This window comes from Sinohyriopsis cumingii, chromosome 5 (assembly GCF_028554795.1).
Source record: "Sinohyriopsis cumingii isolate HCF-2022 chromosome 5, ASM2855479v2, whole genome shotgun sequence".
In the NCBI taxonomy this organism is placed as follows: Eukaryota; Metazoa; Mollusca; class Bivalvia; order Unionida; family Unionidae; genus Sinohyriopsis; species Sinohyriopsis cumingii.
In genome coordinates, this window is record NC_142965.1 from 62,759,766 (window position 1) to 62,782,847 (window position 23,082).

Genomic DNA, 23,082 nt, shown 5'->3' on the forward strand with positions numbered 1-23,082 from the left:
CTAACCACTAGGACACCGGAGTGGTCAGAATGGAATTGTAACAATTACAATGGAAGCAATTTGTATTATGCTTGTTGGGGCATTCCTCACTGATGGCTGTCAGTGACATCATCATGGGAATGTGTAACAGCCACATTTTGTAAGAACAAGGTGTAGTTGGTGAACAATACAGACACTTTTCTGCCATTTCCACTGGCATCATCTCATATGATGTTATTTAAAAAAACTTCCTACAACATACTCACAACATATAAAACCTATATGCAAATCTGATGAAAGCTGCTTGTGTTTCTGAAACACATATTCCATACTGGTGGCAAGAATGTCCAAATCTACATTACAAAAATGAAAACATTACCATCCATCTAGGAGTTGCAAATGTATGAAATCCTCTTGTTGGGTAGTTTTACTAACAGGCTTTACAGCAGGGCCTTCCATTAGATTTAAATGTGGCAGGTAAGTTGACAAAGTAGGGTGGGGGGTTGGGGGGACCTACCCCAATGGGGATAATTCATTTTTTTTTTTAAAGTAGCATGGTGTAAAGTAAAAGTAGATGGGCTGATAAGGAATCCACTGAATTTACAGACTAAAGGTTCAGACATTTGTTTTTAAGAGAAAAATGAAAGAAGGAAACAATACAACAGATATTTTAATATGACTTTAATGTTTATTTTCTAGATTTAATTAAGATTATGAATCAGAATCAGTCTCCAACTCCACTGTAAAGTTTATCTATTACTTCTTCTGCTCAGGCACCTGCAAATTAAAACAAAATTGTAATGCTTAAATAAAGTCATATCATCTCAGCACTAGTTACATATGCAGAAGTCATGTTAATCAGCATTATAAAAATGTATGAAATTTTCTTCACTGCACTTGTGCTTCCCTTACTATCGTTAAGCCATGATACAAGATAACTTTGCACTTACTTGTCATTTCTGGCAAGTGGATGGTGCAATCAATTTGCACAAAGATGAATTTATTTCATCCAAATATTTCATGTGAATAAAAATTCCAAATGGAGGCACTTGTCCGATCAGACAAGATATATGCATATTGTAGTTAGCTGGACTCTAGCTCTGATAGTCCTGGGCAATAGGATAAGCTGATTTTGTTATCAGTTTAGAAATGCATCCGCTTTGCAAATACTATGCTTTAAAAGACGAAACTGAATCCAATATTGATGAAATAAGAGTCATTTGGATTACCTTGTTTTTTATCATTCTGCGTTGGTTGGGTGCATATTTGAGGGTCTCTGATATGGTCTCTTCCATTCCATTTGCCTTTGCTTTGCCATTAGTTTTCAAGCAGGCTTCTGCATGAGTAATACAATGTTTTAAAATAAGTTTCACAACAAAGGATGCATTGCATTTTTCTAAATGCCAGCAATAATCAATGGAATATTTTTAAAACATGTACTTTGAAATGTGTCTCAAGTTACTTTATCAATTCATTTAAAAATCTCTGGCAAGTCACATGAAAAACACAATTTAAATCAAGCCATACTTACTTATCAAAGACTTTCTCATTCACATCCTTTACCTCACACAATAAATATCAGCAACACCAACATTAAATTCACACAAGCAGTACAAAACCTAGGTGTTACTCTGGACAGTACTCTCACATTGCACCAACATGTCATGAACATATGCAAGGCTGCGTATCTTGAGCTGAGACGCATCAGCTCCATTCTCAGATATCTTTCAGTTGATGCCACTAAAACACTTGTGTGTTCATTACTGCTTTCAAGACTGGACTATGGTAACTCAATTCTGTCTGGTTCATCTTAATATCTACTGCAGAGACTTCAAAAAGTTCAAAACATAGCTGCTTGGATCATACTTAGAGTACCACAATCAGAGCACACCTCCCCGCTGCTCTGTACCCAACACTGGCTATCCATTCGATCCAGAATCAAACACAACATTAGTTCTCTGTGCTACGTTTCATTGACAGACTCTAGTCCAACATACCTATCCGACCTCACCTATGTGTACACACAAGCAAGATACTTACACTCCTCTTCCGACAATCATATACTCATTATTCTCACTATGAAAACAAAGTCACATGGACAGCATTCTTTTGCATACCAGGGCCCAGCAACATGGAATGAATTGCCCACTGAACTTAGACACGAAGACGCAGTGATCCCATTCAAGAGTGCTCTCAAAACTACTTATTCTGACTACAAAAACAAACTTAATGACTTAATAATGTTAACTACCTTAAATATTCTCAGCATGTTTTTTATGTTTTCTAATTTCATGGTGTTTGTTTTTGTAATCATATCATTGTGTATGTTTTTATGTTGTCTAATGTTGCAAAGCGCTTAGAGCTTCTAAAGATTAGGCGCTATACAAAGTCCTCATTATTATTATTATTATATTTAGCTTGGATGAATATTTTTTAAATCAGTGGCCATAACTAAAAGATGGGATTTTGTTTTATGATCATAAAAGTATGTTGGACACCATCCATGATGTACAATGCTGTCTGACATTTCTATGCACCTAAGGTTTCCATCTCAAATATTAAAGCAAAATGCATATCGAATTTGACAGATTGATGAAAATAAAAAAAAGCAATGCTTACCATTTGAAAAGAGGCAATTGTCACTAGAATATTCTATTCAAAATGATATTAATTTTGGACACAGGGGATACCACCCCCATGTTTTCCTGACTCGTGATATGTCGGCCTATTCTGTGCACAGCTTTAAAAGATGTAATGTTTATCCATCGAGCTATAGAAATGAAATACATTTACTGTAGACTGTTTCTGTCAGCAGTTAAGTTGAGTAATTAGGTCAGGTTTATAGCTAGTTTACAAAATTCAATGTAGAATGCCAATAAATGACAAGATATATTTTTGCAAACTAAAGTGATCTTGAAAAAAGATTAGTAAAGTTTAACATTTTATAAAAAATAAGCTATTATGTGGAAAAGAAACAACAATGAAATAGGATGCAATGTGTTTACGTCTAGTTTTGGAAGGTACCGTCATAATTGTACCGTAGTTTAATGGGTGGAAAGGCCATTGAAAGGTAAGGGCAGTGCGGAGACCATCGAGTATGTTCCAGAATAGCTGAATCTTTGTAGATACATAGATCCATTCGTAACTTCAGTCCGCAAGCAAAACACTGTACTTCGTATCCCAATCCTGACTCGGGTCCGAAGTAGACAAATCCTGTTCTAGCTAAAACATACGAAGAAGGTAATCCTTCCCTATCCGTAGGCCATTTTTGAAACGTGTCCAATCGACGGGCACAATCACAATAATCAGGTAAGAAGACTGGAAAATGGTAGGGTTTGAACTTGGAGTTCTCACTGGATTTCTCACTCGATTCTTGCTGCGGCGAAGTCATCCTTCTGGTGGGTGGCTATCCTCTTACAACCAATGTTTTATACCGACATGTCCATACGGCAAAGTAAAGTGGGTGGGAAGCCGCACTCGCTTCTGCTACACGATTTGATAGACTTTTTCCAAGGGTCGACTGACGATGTGGTGAGTGGGTAAACGTACAATCTTGTTGGGTTGATAGGTGGTCACTTTCTCTAGACTGCAAGGCTTCTTTCAATATGCCAAAGTTGACCACTCGACTGGTACGATAATTCAGAGTAAGTCCTTTCACTTTACACTTCGTGTGCACTTCTCCTTGTTTGTCCCAGTATTCGTAGCCGTAATTTTTGGGACCACCACTAACGAAACTTAGAATCTTGTCATCGGGGTGCTTGTCTGTCCAGGCTCCTAAACGGTCTCCTTCGATGTCAGGGTGCTGTTGACTCGGGTGATCGATATAAATGCAACTGTCCATGTCAAAGTACAAGACACGTTCCCCTAACAGTTCTAAAGCTTCGTACAATTTTAAGCGAGCATGAGCTGTCATGTAAGCTGCAATGATGACATTTCCAAAGGGGTCATCTTCTACAAAGTTCAGATCTTCTTCGTAATTCACCAAGATCAAATCCTCACGAACGATCTCCACGTGTTTCATGAATTTGGCTTTGTCGTGAATCATCTGAAAGTAGCGGGAAGGTTCGGTCAAATACTCCGTCTTGGGTAAACACGGTCATTGTGCCATTTTACCCCACAAGCAATTTAACATCACTTTGGCAAACGATCGCCTGCCTTCGTTTTTCTCAATGTGATTTAAAGTAATGCCTTCTTGTGCCCAGAATTTCTCTCTGAATGTCTTTTGGTCTTCGGGAGTGTGACACCAGGACAGATAGCCACTGGCTTCTTGCTCAGTTTCAAAAAGGCATCCACGTAGTCTGCGAAAATGCCTTTCTGTGTGGGGTCACCCTTGTGGAATTATTGTGTCTTGGGAAAGTGGCAAATTTCGTACACTTCTAACAGTTGGTATCCCATGTTCAGAGCTTTGAACAATTCTACGCTGACCCATGTCCCCGTCAAGGCCCGTTCTTCCTGGGTGTGATGACAAGGTTGATCTTGGTTGCACGTTTCAGCACAAGTACGGCACAAAGGAAACACAAGTTTGCCTTGGCAATGGCGAGGTAAGACGGGATGGTATAGGTTCGTGGGAGGCAAAACTTTGCACTTGATCAAGCCTTCGTATTGTCGAATGTTTTTTAGGTCGATGTGTTCGGTGAACAATTGTGGGTGCCCTGCAGGAAAGCAACAATATTTGCACACATAGGGATACAGTGAACACACGTCCAAGTATTTGATTTCTTCTCCTTTCTCTTCGTCAGCTTGGTACAGCAAACAGGTGGCATTGGTCCTTCCTCCGTACAAACTATTACTTGGGTTCAGGGGGTCCATGAACTGGTAACTTTCCATGAGGCGTTTAAACTCAGGATCGGTGTTCAAACGGTGATTGTATTTGTGTTCCCACATTTCCACCACTTGCTATCCTTCCTGTTCTAACTTTAGGCGTGGCTGACAAATGGCCTGGTACAAGTCTTCCATGGTTCATTGTAAGAACTGATTTTTAGTGCCGCGGTCAGGGTAACAGACGGGACATCCGTGAAATAAGCAACCGTTAAACTCGTACATGATCTTGGGGTTTTCTAAGTCCCAGCCATTGACCGAATGCATTCCGATGATCTTTCGCCCTGTCCGTTGCGGGCATGCTGAATCCATTTGTCTTCCTTGTCGCACAAGTAATGCAACCAGCATGGGGCTTTGACCGAGTATTGACGTTTGACATAGTTGGTCGTTTGAGGACTGATGACAGCCACAGTGTTTTCAAGCATAAATCGTTGTCGGTAGACTAAGGAACACGCTTTGGCAATGGTGCAAGCCTCTTTTAAATGATCAACCCCTCCGTGTTCCATGAACAGTTCTCGAAATTTTCCACAGCATCGCCGTAAAATGTCCATGTCGGAACGACGATACTTTAGCATTTCTTCCTGAAAGTCGAAAGGGTCGGAGGCGTGAGCCTGGTACCAAGCGTAGAAAGTTTCTCGTTCAGTACGCATGTTGTCAGGGTCGTAATAGTGAGCCTGAGGCAAATGGGGTAGAACGGCGTGTTGATTGGCTTCTGTATTGAAAAAGTGTGGAAAGTACCCTTTAGCCATTTCTGTCATTCCAAACATTTTAGGCATTCGACTCAAAGGCATGGCTAAGTAGCTCATCAAATCTTTAAACTGCACTTGTCCCACTTGCATGAAAATGATTTTGGCTCCGTTCAAAGTGATTTTAGGACGCTCGATGCCACGTTCCGTATAACATCTCAAAAGAAACTGTCCATCGTATCCGGAGAAATTGTGAGCCATCACCGTGGCATGGTGATGACAATCTCCATAATAATGTTCGATGTCCTCTTGGCTCCACGTCTTGTCGATGGGGTCTAAGACCCATTGTGTGAAATCGGCTAGTGTGTTCAGTCCTTGAAAGATTTTTTCACGCCCTCCAGGAATCTTACTGCAGTGAGGGCAATAACTCAAGATAGGTTCTTGAATCACTTCTCGCACGCTCGATGAGCCATGCAGAAATTAGGAATGTGAATACTGGTCTCTTGCATGCATTCGAAATCGAAAAAGATGAAATTGCCTTTCTTCTTCTTGTGACCATCCTCTTTCTCTGGTTGGGATTGGTATTTTTGTATGTAGCATTGGTGTTCCAAGTCCACAATGCAGTGACAAATGTGACATTTTTTCTTTCCTGAACATACGTGTGCCTTGGTACTGTTGATACATAGACCTTGTCCACACATTGGGCACAATCTCAGGAGTTGACAAGCACATTTCTTCTGTGAACCTTGCATCTTCAGATGTTGTTGGTAACAGGCAGGGCTGACAAATGTGCGCAGACAAGCAGGACAATGCACTGGTTCTTGCCCTTCGCTCAGACAGGGTTGAGAGGCCAAACATCCTGAGCATTTCGATCCACAATGTTTGTGTTGCTCTCGATTATTATAACCATCATAAGTCACATTTCTCACAGTAATATTTGTATCCCAGGAATCCAGTGATAGTGGTAATGGTATCGAAATGGTCATCGTGATGATAGAGGTGAATGTATTTTCCATCCTTAAAGTCTTTCCCTCGAAACAACAGAGACCCGCGCACTTCTTGAGGGTGCACTTTCAAGGTGTATCGTGGAGCTAGGGCATCTTGCAATTTTTGCATCTCAGGAATGCCACAGGATGTGTCTTTGGACAGGCATGCTTGTTGTAACAGAAGTTCTGCTTCATTTCGTTGTTTGGCTCGGTTCGATTTTCGAATGTTCTCCCAGGCTCTTTTCCATTCTACCATGTCGTTCTTGTCGGCATAGGTTCATCCCACCACGATGGCTCGGGCTAAACACATGTGGTCTTGAAAATTGTTAATTTGGACAAGACTTGTTTTGGTAATGCGAAGGTTGTTGACCAATAAGGTCTTTCTGCATTGTCCGGTCCCTTGAGGAGGAGAGACGTGGGTCATGTCCAGTGTGGCTTTTCCATCGGTGATGTCAAACTGGTCAATAGATTGTTGCACGTGTTGAATCTTGTCCATGACTTTGGAAGTGGTCAATTCTGCAGGGCTGCTAAACTCGATCCAAACAGGGGATTTCAAGCCATCATGTTGTATGGAAAGTCTCAAGCGATCATCTTCTTTGGGTTGACATTGTCGCTTGAGTGTGGTGAGCAAAGAATCCCACATGTCGGTGATGAACCCTTTTGCTTTCTCTAACAGTACTTCAGACTTGAAATCTTTAAACTTCACTGTGTATTTGTAAGCCGTAGTTCTAAATTTTCTAGAGGGACGCTTTTCCGTCTCTCGAATGTCATAGTACTTTTCAGGGTTGACTAAGGGTGGTAAACTTTGTTTAGAGGGTTTGGATTCTGGTTCACTCATGTCCTCTTCAAAATCACTGGCATGAATTTGTGCCAAGACTTCAGCCCTAGTACGAGGCGATAGATCACGTTTCTGCCTCTTACTTTCTTCTTCTTTCTTCTCAAATGAATTGGATCATTTCATCTCGATAGCAAAAAGTCAAATGACTAAAGTTTAAACACCATGGATTAATTTATAGTCATAGCAGACCAGCGTATATAAAGGGTATGTGTCTTGTCCTTTCACTATTCATTTCACTCTCAAACTGAGCACAACAATGGAAGAGACTACCAAGATCGAACGTTTCATCAGAGCTTTGCGAGGGGTCATTAGAAAATTCTCTTCAGACCAGCCGAGGGACTACTCTCCTTCCTTTCAAGATAAAAGTCAAGATACTTGCTATATCTGTCAGAAGAAAGGGCATTGGTCTTCAGAGTGTCCAGACCGTCAAAAAAGAAAAAAAAGGGGTTAGAAGAGACAAAAGTCAAGATACCTGTTATTATTGTCAAGAAAAAGGACATTGGTCACCAGACTGCCCAAAAAAGAAACAAGAGGAGTCAGAAGAAGAGAGGGATTCTTCAGAGGAAGAGGAAGAAGAAGAGGAAGAAAACAGACAGGTGAAGAAAAAGAAACAGGAGAAGAAAAGAAGGGAAGAAAGTGAAGAGGAAGAGGAGGAAAGGACTATGACGGTGAAGAAATTAAAAAAACAGAGAGTGAACAATGAGACAGAATAAGTCTATGAACTTTTTAAAGTGCTCTGTTGTGAATTGTGAATTGTAAATATTTATAAAAGAATAAATTAATTATAAAAGGTAAGTGTCTTTGGGTTTTGATTTTAAAATAAGAACCTACACTCACGCACACTCATACACAGACAGGTACTATTGGGTAAAATGGTTTTTATTAGTTATTGGCAATTGAAAGCCTATCTCTTTTCGAGAGACGTGGATGGCCCTGAAAAGGGCCTTTTTTGGTGTAAGGGGTGAGTTTAAACAATCAACTTTAACTGTCTTAAGCCTTTGCCATGGCCAAGGCCTACTTCTGGACTGCGTACTGTTGATGATGATTTCGTTGAAATCACTAAGGATGGTGCAGTAGGCGTAGTCACAGGGTTGGAGTGTTTAGCTTGGGAAGGTCGTATTCTCTTCGGCCGTAATAAAGAAGTCTGATACATCTGTTTCAGACTTCTTAACTAAAATGTCTAACAGTACCGTGACCGTTTGATTTTGACACCCTTGTTTCTTTGCTGCTGCGTCTTCTTCTTGTTGTTTTTTTCTTACCTCTTCTTCTTGCTGCTGTTGCTGTAGGAGAAAAGCTTGTTCCACTTCCTTTTGCTGTTGTATAAATTTCTCCAATTCTTCTTTCTGTCTCTGTCTAAAATTTTCCATGTGCGGTAATGAAGGAGAAGGTGACGAAGGTTCAGGAACAAATTCTTGCAAGGTAAAAAAATCCACAAAATCCCAATTCACCTCTTCTGAAAGTAAGTCTGGGTTCCCTTGGGTAGTCTCCACCATCAGTGCACCCAAACTGATCGTTTTCTGAGTTTCCGTCATGTTGAAAAACTGTCGCTTAGATTGACTACGCACAGGCGCTAGCGAATCTATATAGACTATGTGACGTCACAGACTGCTCTCTTCGGATTGGACGTGGGCTGACTGAATTTTGTAACGCGTGTTTGGATTGGTCAACAAACTCAATCCGTTTCAATCCTTCCTCCCCCTATAAATAAGTACAGTTCACTGCATTCCTTCACCTGTTACTCAGCACCCCAACATGTGGACCGATGTACAATCTTCAACGCTTGTGTCTTCGATGATGTTCCGGACGGACATATCAATGTATGTCCGATCCAACTGGACAGTTATCCACAGGACAGACACCAGCCTGTGGATGCGAAGAATCTTATGTGGAGCATCAAGGATGCCTCAAAAGAGTCTTAATCTATGGTCCTGCAGTCAGGCACAGCCTAAGGTCAAGAAGAAGATGTCACAGATGCCCTTTATGTTAAGGGTATATTAACATAAAACCAAAGGCCCTTTTCAGGGCCATTCCTATCTCTCGAAAAGATCTTGACTTTCAATTGCCTACCCCTTTTTTTATTTTTTTGTTTAAAAAAATAATAAAAAAATAGAGACCCCTCCCTGTTTCAATTTTCGCCTGTTCCATTTTCATAGACCCATCAGGTCGGGACCTTATTAAAATAGGGTCCCGACCCTGTTCCATTTCCCCTAGTCCCAAGACAGTCCCACGATTTATTCCCCATGTTCAATTTCCCTTGTCCCTAGAGTGAATAGTTTTTTTTTTTTCTCCCATGTTAAATTCCCCTTGTCCCTAGAATGGATATTTTTTTTTTTTCTCCCATGTTAAATTACATAGTCCCCAGAGTGGATATACCCTTTTTAACATGGAAGTTCCCTAGTCCCTAGACCGTCCCTATTCACTACTACCATTGTCATTACCAGCCTGAAACCCAATTTAATGCCATTTGTATAAATTCATTTCAAATAAATATTATGATATAGTTGAAGTGTAAAGTCAAGCAAGTATTCTGTTTGCAGATTTTACATTTTAGATATTATAGTAAAGTCATATTTTCTCTTGTTTAGTAAACTTTATTGCAACTGGTTCCAAAATAGTAAATCTTATTTAATGTTCATTCACCAGAATAGGTATTAATACAATCCCGAATTAACTGTATGGTACTAAAATATACCCTGATCTTGTGTGAGATTGTAATATACAGAACTATACCTCAAGACAACAATAATATATTGAATTTATATTGTATCAAGACTGTCATGGTTATGAACTCTTCAGGTTTTTTCATAATAAATGATCATCTTGTGCTATGGTTGAAAAGAAATCAAAGTTCAGTTTAACTCCATTCTCTCCACATTTGTAAGTTGTTAAGAGGCATACTCATCCTCAGTGTTATAGTAAAATGTAATCTTATTTGGATCAATCTTGGTGGTGTAATATATGAATGGAGAAAGAATATTATCATCCAGATTAAAATATGTTTTATTCAGACTCTACTAAAATTTTTAGTTGGATATGGGTTACGGAGCCTGATGTGTACGAACAAGGCAATGTGTACCATGACCTTTTTAATTTAACATTTTAAACTCCTGCAGAAGAAAGAGATTTTTTAGATCCATTAATCTGTATTAACAAAAACATTTCTTCAGTATGATTTTCAATTACTTAGTATTGACAAAACTCATATTTTAAAGTTGTTGTTTTTTTGTGTTTGGTTTGGCCTTTTATGGTAAACCAACACAAGTAAGTTATTTAGTGCCAAGGCACTTTAAGTATAGTGCCTTGCCCAAGGACACACCATGGTAGCTAACCCAGGTTGGTCTGATGGTAGAATTTGAACCTACCTTATTTCACAGGTCCAGAAAGCTAACCACTGAGCCACTACAGCTCCCCATCTTATAGTGGAATGCTGGTATACTTTATGATCAAGAAGGATGGGTTGGGGTATGCATGTTGCATCTGAAAAAAGTGATGGAATTTTTGTTTACATAATATTTTAGTCATACAATATGAATCATTTTCTATAGATTTAAGATGTATCAGATCAAGTTAAGAAAAATCATATATTCTGTTTCCTGGGAATGTACTAAAATTCACTGTTATTGTTTGATTTTTTGGTAGTAAGCTTACTTGGTATTTTTTTCTTTTTAACTTGAATACCTAATTTGTTAACATCCTATTCTAAATCTTCAGAGTTCTGTCTATTAAGTGACAACTGTTGATACATGTAGGGAAGTTTTTGTTTATATCTTTTGATTTTTGTGATTCTGGAAGTTGCAGTATTTGTTGTTGTATTATAACCATTTCAGTAATTTAATGAATGCAGAGTATACTGCTCTATAAATGAAATTTAAGTGAAAATAATGTAAAAGTATGTTTCACTGCAAATATAAATTGTTTAAAATAATATATCATTTATCATATGACTATTCAATTGTGGTAACTAGTATTCCATCCAATATCTATATATTAAAATATGTCTTTTCATACAGCTGGTGATCATTTAGATACAAGTCCAATTGAACATAATCAAATTATCAATGCAGGTGTTTTTATTAGTAGTAGTATTGCAAGTATAAGTGTTAGTATTAAGATTTCATATACAGGTATGATAAGTGTATCATAATGTTTAAATGATGCTCCTTGTTACAACATAAAATATGTTCATTGAAACAAATGGTTCACTGGTAAATTGGCAGCAAAGGTCTTCACTGAATTATGTTGCATAAACTATTTTACAATAAAACATATATGATGCATCTCAATTATGATGAATGTGAGGAGGAGGATTAATAATAATGCAATTTAAGTTATCTTCATAACATAAGTTCTAGCAGATGTGTAATTTTTATGTGGTTCATCATCAGTTTGAAACTGGTCTGTGATTTCTGGATCTGGACATACCTGGTCCCCTGCTGTTGTGCTGCTATGGTCTTTACAGTTCATTAGGATATCAGTTACACTTGGTTTACATTTAGAACCCCATGGGATGGAATGCCCAGTTTGAAACTGAGAGAATGGTTAATTATCCATAATATAACTCCTGCAGTTATTATTAGGTTTGATATCAAGGTCTTTCTTTAAAAGCTTTTCAACTCAGGTTCTGTTCTACCATACAGATAAATAAAGTCAAATTCAAGGCTTTCAGATTTGTCCAGTTTGTTTCATGTGTTGCAGCAGACAGACTGTATATTGCCACTGTACCATATAAATATCAGTGCTTAGTCTGCTCTCAGTTGCTGTGGTTTGATTAGTTACAAGTGTCATCACATGTGACTAATTATTGACCAATGTAATGAAACTTGTATAATTAGAAGGCTGTATTTAAAAACTCTAAAGATCTTAAAAAGAAAATTGGATCGGGGTAAGTAAAACCTTTTACTTTGACCATTTGGCTAGAAAATAATTTTCAATAAGTTTAAATTGGATAATAGTAATATAATAATTAATTACACAAATCAGAATAAAAGCTATTTGCATATCCCCTTACAGCTGTTGCTTTTTCATAGTACTAAGTAGAATAAAGTATAGTTAAGACAGATAAAGAAATATCCCGTCATATATACCTTACATCAAATAAAGAAACTCAAGATGGATAACAACAAAATTAATGTCACATCATCAAATAGTTATCTCAGCTGCCTGGTCAACCTAAAGGCAGATAAACTAAGGCAAACTTACTCCGAAGCAGTCTCATCCCACCTAAGAGAAAAACGACAGATACAGTTCTTAACGCCAATTTTCAACTCGACCCCAACTGACTCGATGAGTAGACTCTACCTGTCACCAAGCGTAAACGAGAATGTGGACAATCTACCGAGTAACCGCAAAACTACATCCGACATGAGTACCCAAACTGAGGAACAATACTCAACAAGCACAAAAACAACCCAGACCACGCTGGTTAAAAACACTAGCAGCCAGGGGACTCAAACTGAGAACCTACTAGATGAAACAGAACGCCCTCACCCTACCACAAATAAAGCAGTCACACACGACTCAACAAAAGGTAAGAATAATAGGAAAACCAAATCCCAAATACCAGTTAGAAAGAATAAGGAACACACTAACTGTCAATACAAGACCCAGCAAGCCGGTTATGGACAACGAAACAAAGTCAGCTAAAGAGACAAACACCAGGGGAAAAAAGACCAGTCTGCAAAATATCCAAAACAAGAAACACCCCGCTGAACTGACTCTCTTCGTCAAGGGAGTAAATTCCAAAATAACGAAGTTAGCCTTTAAAACCATAGCATGGCAATTGAACAAACATCACCAAGGAGAATTCACGCTTAAAAGCACTAGAGATGACTTGCTGATAATCAAATGCACCACTGAACAACAGATTGCCAAATATATGGAAATTGAAAGAATAGGCCAAATAAATGTTCAGGTCACTAGACACAACAGAACAAAACAACACATAGACCCAAACCCCCCAAAAACACACAACAAAGGAGTCATATACGTATCAACTCAAAATAAAACCAATGAAATAGTAGACTACATAAGGAGTAAAGGACAGGAAGTAGAGAAAGCAATCCGCCTAAAAACAAGAAGGGGAAAGGATAGCACTGCAGTGGTACTCTTTTTTAAGGGCGCCACCCCAGAAACTATCAAAATAGCCGAAAAACTCGAGGCTAAAAAAATTTTTGCTTTCAAAAACAAACCACGGTTCTGTGGCAACTGCAAAAATTGGGGGCATTACTCTAAGAGTTGCGGAAACCTATTCTGGTGCAATCAATGTGGTCTTCACCACCCAGACCGGAAAACATGTAGCGCCACCAATCAGCACTGCGCTAACTGTAGTGGTAACCACAAACCAAACCACGCAGAATGCCCCAGGGCTCTTAGAGAAGCCCTAATAGTCGAATATATGATCTCCCATGGGGTAAACTATAAGCAGGCCAAAACAAAAATCAGGATACCAAAAACAAAATAAATAGGTAGCACCCTCACTGGTAGGAAACACGCATAAAATGAAAACAACAGTAAATTAAACAAACTATTAAGACTTTTTGCACTAGAGATGGATTCCAGAGCAGAAATCAAAATATGGCAATGGAACGCACGCGGCCTTAGGGCCCACGCTGACCAACTAAATAACAAAATACTTGAACAGGAAAGAAAACCAGATGTTATATGCATACAGGACACCCACCTAAATGATACCTCACGTATCCCAAACATCATAGGCTACAACACCAAATACCTAAAGCATCGATCCCCCACAGCAAGAGGAGGGGGGTTAGCAACCTTTGTTAGAGATGGAATTACATCAGAAATGCATAAATTAACAGATAGTAGACCGCCCAATGACTTCGAAATACAGATAGTCAAAATAACCGCTCAAACTAAGCAGGTACTAATCGTTAACCTCTATGAAACAAATGAGCAGCGCAATTTAAGTGCAGACGAAACAATCAAAATGATTAAAGACTGTGGAGAATGGGTGGTAATATGCGGGGACTTCAATGCGCACAATGAACTATGGGGGAGTCAAAAGACGGACATTAAAGGAAAAATTGTAGAAAAATGGGCACAAAAATGCAACTTAGTTTTTCTAAACAACGGAATGCACACCCGGATAGATGACAGAACAGGCCACACATCAGCAATAGACCTATCTCTATGCACACCAAGATTAGCAGGCATTTCTGATTGGCAAGTTGATGAAAGCGACCCTATGGGAAGTGACCATTACCTTATAAATATAGAAATACAAATTAGAATACCTCAAAATAAAGCGTCCTTCACACCAAGATGGAAATACGAACAGGCCAACTGGATTAGGTTCAAACAGATAGGTGACTCAATCAACCCAGAAACCATATATCACCGGGACATTGACACCTTTAATGACAAATTAATAGAAACCATTAACACAATGGCCCAAGAAACAATTCCTAAAACTAAAGGAGTAGCACCCAAACCCACGGTGCCCTGGTGGAATAATGAATGTAAAATAGCAATTAAAGAGAAAAAAAGAGCTCTAAACAAATTCAAAAGAACTAAAAATAATAGGGACTTTAACTACTACAAGGAAAAGGAAAAAACTGCCAAACAAACTATTATGATAGCTAAACAAAACTCATGGAGAGAATTCTGCTCAAAACTAGATATTAACACAAAATCGAAGGAGGTGTGGCAAAGAATTAAAAAAATGAGAGGCAAAACTAAATCAATAACCCCCAACATACCTGGACAAAACAACAAACATAAGGCAGAATTATTCGCAAACTATTTCGCCAACATGTGTAGCAATACCAACTTAGAGGATAAGTTTAAAAATCATAAAAGGCAATTTGAGGAAAGCAACTCTGACAACATAAAGGAAGCAGGAAATAATGACGGCCCACTAAACCTTCCGTTTACAGAAGCCGAATGGAGAAAGGCCCTCGCCGGCAAAAAGACCACATCCCCCGGGGAGGACACTTTGGGGTATGAAATGTACAAGAACCTACCCAAAAAACTTGTCACAATTGCACTTAACCTCATTAATAAAATATGGGAAACCGGTACCATACCTATAAGATGGAAAAAGGCAGTAGTGGTCCCGATTCTTAAGCCTGGAAAACCCTCAAGCGATATAAAATCATACAGGCCCATATCACTAACAGACAATATATGTAAAATAATGGAAATTATGGTAAACAACAGGCTGAAATACCATTTAGAAAGCAAAGGACTACTAGCTAATACACAGAGCGGGTTTCGCAACTACCGAAGCACAATAGACCAACTCATGAGACTAGAAACCGCTGTCAAATTAGCATCTAGAGAAAAATTTTAAAAATCCAGATATGTTACAGCCATCTTCTTAGACATGGAAAAAGCATATGATCTAATGTGGACTAAGGGACTGATAAGTAAACTTAAACCATACGGAATAACTGGCAATATATACAAATTTATTGCTAACTTCCTAACCGATAGAAAGATACAAGTCAGACTAGGACAAGACTACTCCGAACGATACAAACTGGAAAATGGCACGCCACAATGAAGCGTAATCAGCCCAACTTTATTTAATATAATGATAAACGACCTGGAAACAGCGGTAAAACCCAACCACCTTGACTTATCCCAATTCGCCGATGACAGCGCCGTATGGAAAACTGGCAACCCGGCCAGCAGAGAAACGACCAAGCACTTACAAAAAGGACTAAACGATATAGGAAATTGGACAGATAAATGGGGATTTAAATTGTCACCTCTAAAAACAGTAGGCATAGTTTCCAATCCGGGAGGTGGCCACCCCCCACCCACTCCAAACTTAACCCTAAAGGGGGTACCCATCAAATTCGAAAAACAAGCGACACTCCTAGGTATGGTATTCGACCACGAACTCACGTGGGCAGCTCATATCCAAGAACTCGTAACGAAGTGCAAACGAGACATCAACCTCCACAGAAACCTCAGAGGGGTGAATTGGGGGGGTTGATCAAAAAACACTCGTTACCCTATATAGAGCACTTATAAGAGCAAAATTGGACTACGGTTGCCAGGTATATGGAGCGGCGAACGCCACGTTACTAAAGAAACTAGACACAGTCCAATCAAAAGCGCTAAGGGTATGCACCGGCGTCCTAAATGGTACCCCCACACAAGATATCTTAATAATAGTAGGAGAACCCCCGCTAGACCTAAGGCGGAAGGAATTGATGCTGCGATACTCGACTCGAATATCAATACACCAACCCAACCACCTCACGCTACAAGCCCTCTTAGCATGCGACAAACCATTCGATACAAAAGGAAAAAATAAAAAATACCTAGTGGGAAAATAATTATAGAATTAAAAAGGAAATTTCAAATCGCAAATATCAACCCAGAAAAAATAAGGTACTACCCAGACCCCCCGTGGACCTGTCCCACACCACAAATAGATCTTAGCTTACGTAAACTAGGACAAAAACAAAATGACCCGATAGGACTAAGAGCATCAATACTAACGTACATTGACAACAAATACGAGACATACACGCAAATCTTCGCAGATGGATCAAAAACCAAAAATCCAAATAAAACTGCAGCGGGGATAGTGATCCCAAAATTAGATGTCACCGTTGGAAAAAGACTCCCAGACCAATGCGCTATATACACGGTAGAATTCATGGCAATACTAATGGCATTAACATACGTCAAAACATACCCCACAACTAAGGCAGTCATTCTAAGCGACTCTTACAGTGTACTACAATCGTTAGCAACGGACCAATCCAAGAGCAGACCTAATATGATTAATCATGCAAGATCGCTACTTAAAGAGATTGAAAAAAACAACAAACACGTTGAATTCGTATGGATACCCTCTCACATCCATAATCCCAGGCAATGACAAAGCAGATGCAGAAGCAAAAAACGCCACAAACGAACCAAAAGCCCAAAATATAGCATACAGCGTCACTGAAATCAATAACATGGGACAAGATCAATGACATGTGGCAAGAGCTATGGGAAAAATCGGATGCAAACAGTCTAATACACACGATGATGAAAAAAGTAAGTAGAAAAGTCGAAAGTCCGACCTTCAAAAATCCATACGATATAACAATAATAAATAGAATAAGAACAGGTAAAACACTATTGGCAGGATGCGCAGGGAAACACATAAAAAGGGGACCAACCGAAAACTGCCCCTACTGCCCAACTCCAGAAACAATCGCACACTTAATAAATATATGCCCCAAATACAACCAGGAAAGGGCCGAACTAAAATCTCAACAGGAACAAATAGGAGAACGGTGGACATACCCGGAGTTACTTGTGGCAAAAAACAATAACATAGGAATGACCTATAATAACATCATGACATTCATTAACAAAATAGGCAAAAGGGGACAAATCTAAACCGAATGAAGGGTTGGGTATAAAGAGAGACCATGTAAAGAAATTAAAACCAATAAACCTAAAAGATCGAACCAAAAAAGAAAAAAACCAATCAAAATATTACAAATCACTGTTTGGGAATTGTGACGGCCGGCTCGGGCTAGTGGGTTCACAGACTGACACCGCCGCTCATAACCCGAACAATAAAAACCAGATAAGGACGAATATTACAAAATCACTGTTTTGGAATTATAATGGCATGCTAGGCCCCGTAGGTTCAAAAAAAAAAAAAAAATATAAAAAAATAAAAAAAAAAAAAATATACATTAAAATAAATCACAAATAGCTAAGCTAAACAAAAATAACAGGTAAATAGCCAAGTGGTCAAAGCGAAGGGAAACAAAGGCAATCAAACCACCTCCCTCGAAGAAAACATCTCACGGCGAACATGGCAGTATCAAAAGGACGAGAAGACCAAAACAGAAACGGACACGGGATAAGGCAGAAAGAGCTGAAATAAAGAAGAGCAGGAAAAGGCACAGAATGAAGTTAAACGTCCTAAGGCAGTAAAAGAAGAAAGAACAGGACACTTGCAGACCTTGGGGAATGAAGGCAGAAACAATGAAAAGAGTATGCCTCAAATAATCAAACCACCCCCACCCCCCAGTATGAAAAGAATTGCCTTCCCGAAATCAAACAAAATAAATAAGGCCACCCCCACCCCCACATCTACTTATAAGTGTGAATGAGAAAGTGAGCGTGAATGTGTGTTGTCGGGATATGTGGGAAAAGCAGAAAAACGAACAAAAATATCTATAGCCATCACACAAATATAGCATACACACTCCCTACCCACCTTTTTTTTCTTTTCTTTTCTTTTTTTTTTTCTTTTTTACAAACAAATTTTACCACATAGGGCTTTCATTCTGACCCACGAAAGCCCTCTTTTGACCAACAACTTACTGGCCCTGAAACACACTGATTGGTTTAAAGCCACACGTACGAAATACTTAACGAAATTGAGATCTCCAAAACAAAATAAAGGGCTACTAAAAGCCTACTAGATGTGAAAAAATTTCCGGAAAATTCAAGTACGCAAAGTACACAAAATTTAATAGACCTTACAAAAGATAGGAAAATTCACAACTCCGGAATATCTGAAGCGTATGTGACAATCACATGTTTGGCAAGATAGTACAGGAATAGCCCAATAAATATAGGGAACTGGGCATTGATTGCAACGAAAATTTAATAATACTGCTGCTGGTGTGCTTCGGTTACTGCCTGAAATGAGAGAGGAAGGAGATGCAGAAACAGACCACCAACGGAGTACAACGATGGAGAAGGTTGCAGCGACGAGAGCCTGGGCGGGACCTTTTGGGGCACCTGGGCTTCGGCTTGCTTGCTTGGGGGCATTGTATAAGTTAATCGCTAAATTCAAAAAGTACACAAACGTGTACAAACTAAACAGTCGCACATACCGAAAGGTGCACGTGACTTTAATCCAATGAATGAATGAAATGTGTGCTAGAGGGTAGGGTTAGCAGTTATACTCCCAATTATGTTTGTGATGAGCAAAAGCAGCTGCACAAATTTGAGCTTTTAGTTTGGTTCTGGTAGGGTCAAAGGATGCAGGTACATTTTACATTAATGTTTTACTAGAAATAGCTATTTTCAATATTTTTCTGTGACAAGGCAACTAAAAGAATCAGTATGTGCCTTATGCATGAATAAAGTTCACTAGTACTATAACAAATTAGCATACTTTTCATCACCCCTCTACCATCAAGATTTTTTTATATTTACCTCTGTAGCAGACACAAATAAAAGTCGGCAGCTCATTTGCAGACTAAGTTACGCATATGATCTCCAATGCTCATCTAACTGTGACAGGCAGTCACCAACAAGCCAACCTATTTCCATGCCTAACTCGAAGTAAATCTGAACCACATTATAGATTTAGCTTATGTGTAAATTTATAAATGCTAGGCTTGTGATAATTAGGTTCATGCCTTCTACCTTAAAAATTAGAGGGATGTCAAAATACGAAACTATCCAGTGAGACCTATGATGTTAATTTTAATCCCTATGGGATTTGTGACATAAAAAACCCAAATGCTTTATGTATTAAAAGGTAACTAATGGGGGCAGGATCTGCAGTGAATCAATGGTTAGTATGCTAGACTCCTGATAAAAATGTTTGTGTTAAAATCCTGTTATCAAGTCAACCAGGTTACCTACTGCAATGTACCCTTGCCTTACTCCAATTCCCTCAGTACTCAGTAAACAACTAGTGTTGCTGTACATAACAAAACCAGTCCATATTGATTTTACATATTTTACTAAATCCTGACAAAAATAATTCTCTAAATAAAGAATGATTAATATGTGATGGTCTCACATGTAATCAAACTCTTCCAAGCTTTTAATGATATGAACCGATTTATCAATGTTTATCAAATTTGCATGAAAAACTATTTCTTATTTGTCATCAAATATGTTCAATGTTTTGATCATATAAGCATTTCTGCTACATTAAATCAAAATAATCTTTTTGTCAGAAATAGAGCCCTTATAGTATTTGCAAGGTCAACCAATCAGATGCAGAATTTGAGTTTAATATGAATGAATATTTTTTTTACAAAATTGCTCTTTTGCTATATCTTGATGAGATAAATCTATTCACCAAGTCTGATGAAATTAATGAGAAATAGTTTTAAGAGCAGTAGCAAGAATGGCTAGTGAGATGTAGAACCACCACATTATATGCATAGATTTTGCTTATAGCCTCAGACATACAAGCAAATAATTAAACAAGTCAGATCTAAATTGGATCATAAACACTGTTGTGCAAATCATAAGAAACTCTGCCAATCAGATGCAAGGTCACTTCACTACCATACCTTTATCACACTCATAATAAGCATCATTGTGAAACTTGACTCTATAAGCCCAATGGCCAAGCATGATCAAACTTGAATCAGCAGTAGTGGTTATAACCTCATGTATTTGTATGCATCTTCACTTCTTCAATCTAGATCTCATTTATATAAGCATGTATTCTATGTTTAGTAAAAACTGCACTACATGTATAAATATTGCATGCGGTGGTAACATACTCAGATGAAAGATCACCTTATTATTATTAATGGTTAACACTCATCAAACTTCAAGGACAACTTAATGATTTTAGCCTATATTGTGGAAGTATGGCTTTTAGGCTGGTTAAAAAACTCAACTAATCTTATACATGATCACATGTATATACTTGGATTTTCCTCATTATTAGATTTATCCAAGATGTTGATTTAAGCCCAAAACCAAGTTTTATATAAACAAATTGATCAGAACTATGGACTCCAAAGTAGCTAATTTCTTACTGTTGAAAGACAGAAGGGGATGTGAAATAAATAACACACTCTCGACCATTACATAAACCCACTTAGCCTTTTGACCAGTTGAGATAAAATATCAACAATAATGTTAAATAAGATTGATAAATTATGTTTTCTCACATTACCTCTAGCCCTTTTCAACATGGATGGTATTTTTCTTCCACATATGTCAGCTCTTAATTAGTGGCCCTTTCCCATCATGAATGTTGTAGGTGAAACTCTCAGAATTAGGCTTTTTAATTTATATCTGTAGAAGAAAAAAACTATTGGTCTGCATATATCAATGTCACCATTTCTGTATTAGATTAAAATACCATATGTGTGTGTGTGTGTGTGTGTGTGTTAATTTTAGAATTTAAGCAAACTTGTCTCCATGTGTTTATTTTAAAACTGATGATGATAACACATAACAGGTTCAATGGATAAAATGTTATTTCTTACTTCTTACAACTGCTCATTATATCTGAATTTACATTCAATGTTTGTTTTAATTAACATATTTGGGATATTGGGCAAATTATTTATTTTGTAGTTTATCATTATATCATTTACCAGTCTTTTATCATTCAAATATGTAATATAGTACCATTATACTGACTTCATATTCTATATGATATCCCAGCAATACATATTAAGCAGATAAGTGCAAATAAAAATGTTCAGAATGTAAAATTTACTCCAAGCTCAAAGAAGATCAGCAAAAGATAATATCCAACAAATTACCAAACAAAAAGCGAAGTTAACGCAGTTACCTTTATTATGATGTCTCCAACACCAACGGTACTGTACAGCTACGTCTTCTGAGTTTTACCGTCATCTTGTCTTTCAAACCAGAATTAATTTCTTGAGCTCTTACAAAATGAAGAAACTTTTAAATACTATAATTTAAGCAGATTCTTTACATGCCATCAGATAAATTATGGCACAGTGTTATGTCTGTCAGCAAAACGCAACTTCACATTTGGACGGCGCGCTGTGTGGGCATCGCCGACACAGCAACTGACATGAATTCTCTATTAGCAGACAATGATTCGGAATAAATCCTTCGCAAATCTAACATTCTCGATTTTTCATAGTTCCACTTTTCATTGTTGCATCTGTTTGATTGTACAATTGCTAATGATGTTCAATGAATCAACTTCAATTCATCTGCTGTCTGAAATCCCGGTTCAGTTGGAATTTTCTTCCGCGCATGATGCCGTGTAAATAAAAGATACGGTCGACATTCAAAGTGGTTTAGGTTAATTTATTATTTTTCTTTATTAAGGTCATTTGCAGAAAGTGTTTCGCTAGGGTGAGAAAAAAAAATATAACAAAAAGAAAACTTTCTTTTCCAACGCTAATACTGTATATATTTCAATTTGTGATTGATGCTATAAATAAAAAAAAATGATAATAAAGCATTTTAGCCCGTGGCTTCGGCACGGCACTCGTTTTTGTGGGTTTTTTAAAATGTTGTTAGTGTTGTTTTGGGGTTGTTTTTTGTGTGTGTACCACACTAAAAAACATACCAGGTATTAGGCCTAACGTAGGAAAAGAAATTATCCTCTATTTATTACTATTCTTACTGTCAAATGACGCAAAAGTGATCAAATTGCTATTAAGATTTTGTTTTGTATAACACTTACCGCTCGTTTTCCTCGAGATAAAGCAGCCACTTCAAAATGATTATAAAATCTGTGACAGATGAAAAACGTGGTTTAAATAATTCGTAATCGCCTGCCTTAAAATACTGTAGGAATTTGCTAATGTATTTCATGGCCCTCGTTTGAATAGATACCAACGATCATGTATATCGACCAAATTTTGTATATTCCTGCCCACAATCATGTATTTTGTATTAAACCGTATATTACACGAGCGCTCTGTGGCAAACTCGGGGAGGGGGGGGGGCGGGTCTCTATTATACCCAGAGGCGTAGCTATGATATTTTGTGCCCGGGGACGAACTATAAAATTGGCGCCCCAGCCCCCTCCCCGTTTAATCACATTTTTGAATATTACCCTTGTTTACTTATTATAATGTAACGT

The 23,082-nt window shown here is 38.1% G+C and overlaps 1 long non-coding RNA gene across 1 annotated transcript; it reads right to left on the minus strand.

The window, feature by feature from the left end:
• Positions 1–645: 645 nt before the first annotated feature.
• LOC149799305 (uncharacterized) lies at positions 646–22,240 on the minus strand. The gene is made up of 5 exons (XR_016421147.1): positions 21,805–22,240; positions 21,178–21,299; positions 10,670–10,784; positions 1,209–1,315; positions 646–756 (listed from the first exon to the last, which is right to left on the minus strand). It is a non-coding gene; the product is annotated as an uncharacterized LOC149799305 (long non-coding RNA).
• Between the last annotated feature and the right edge of the window lie 842 nt (positions 22,241–23,082).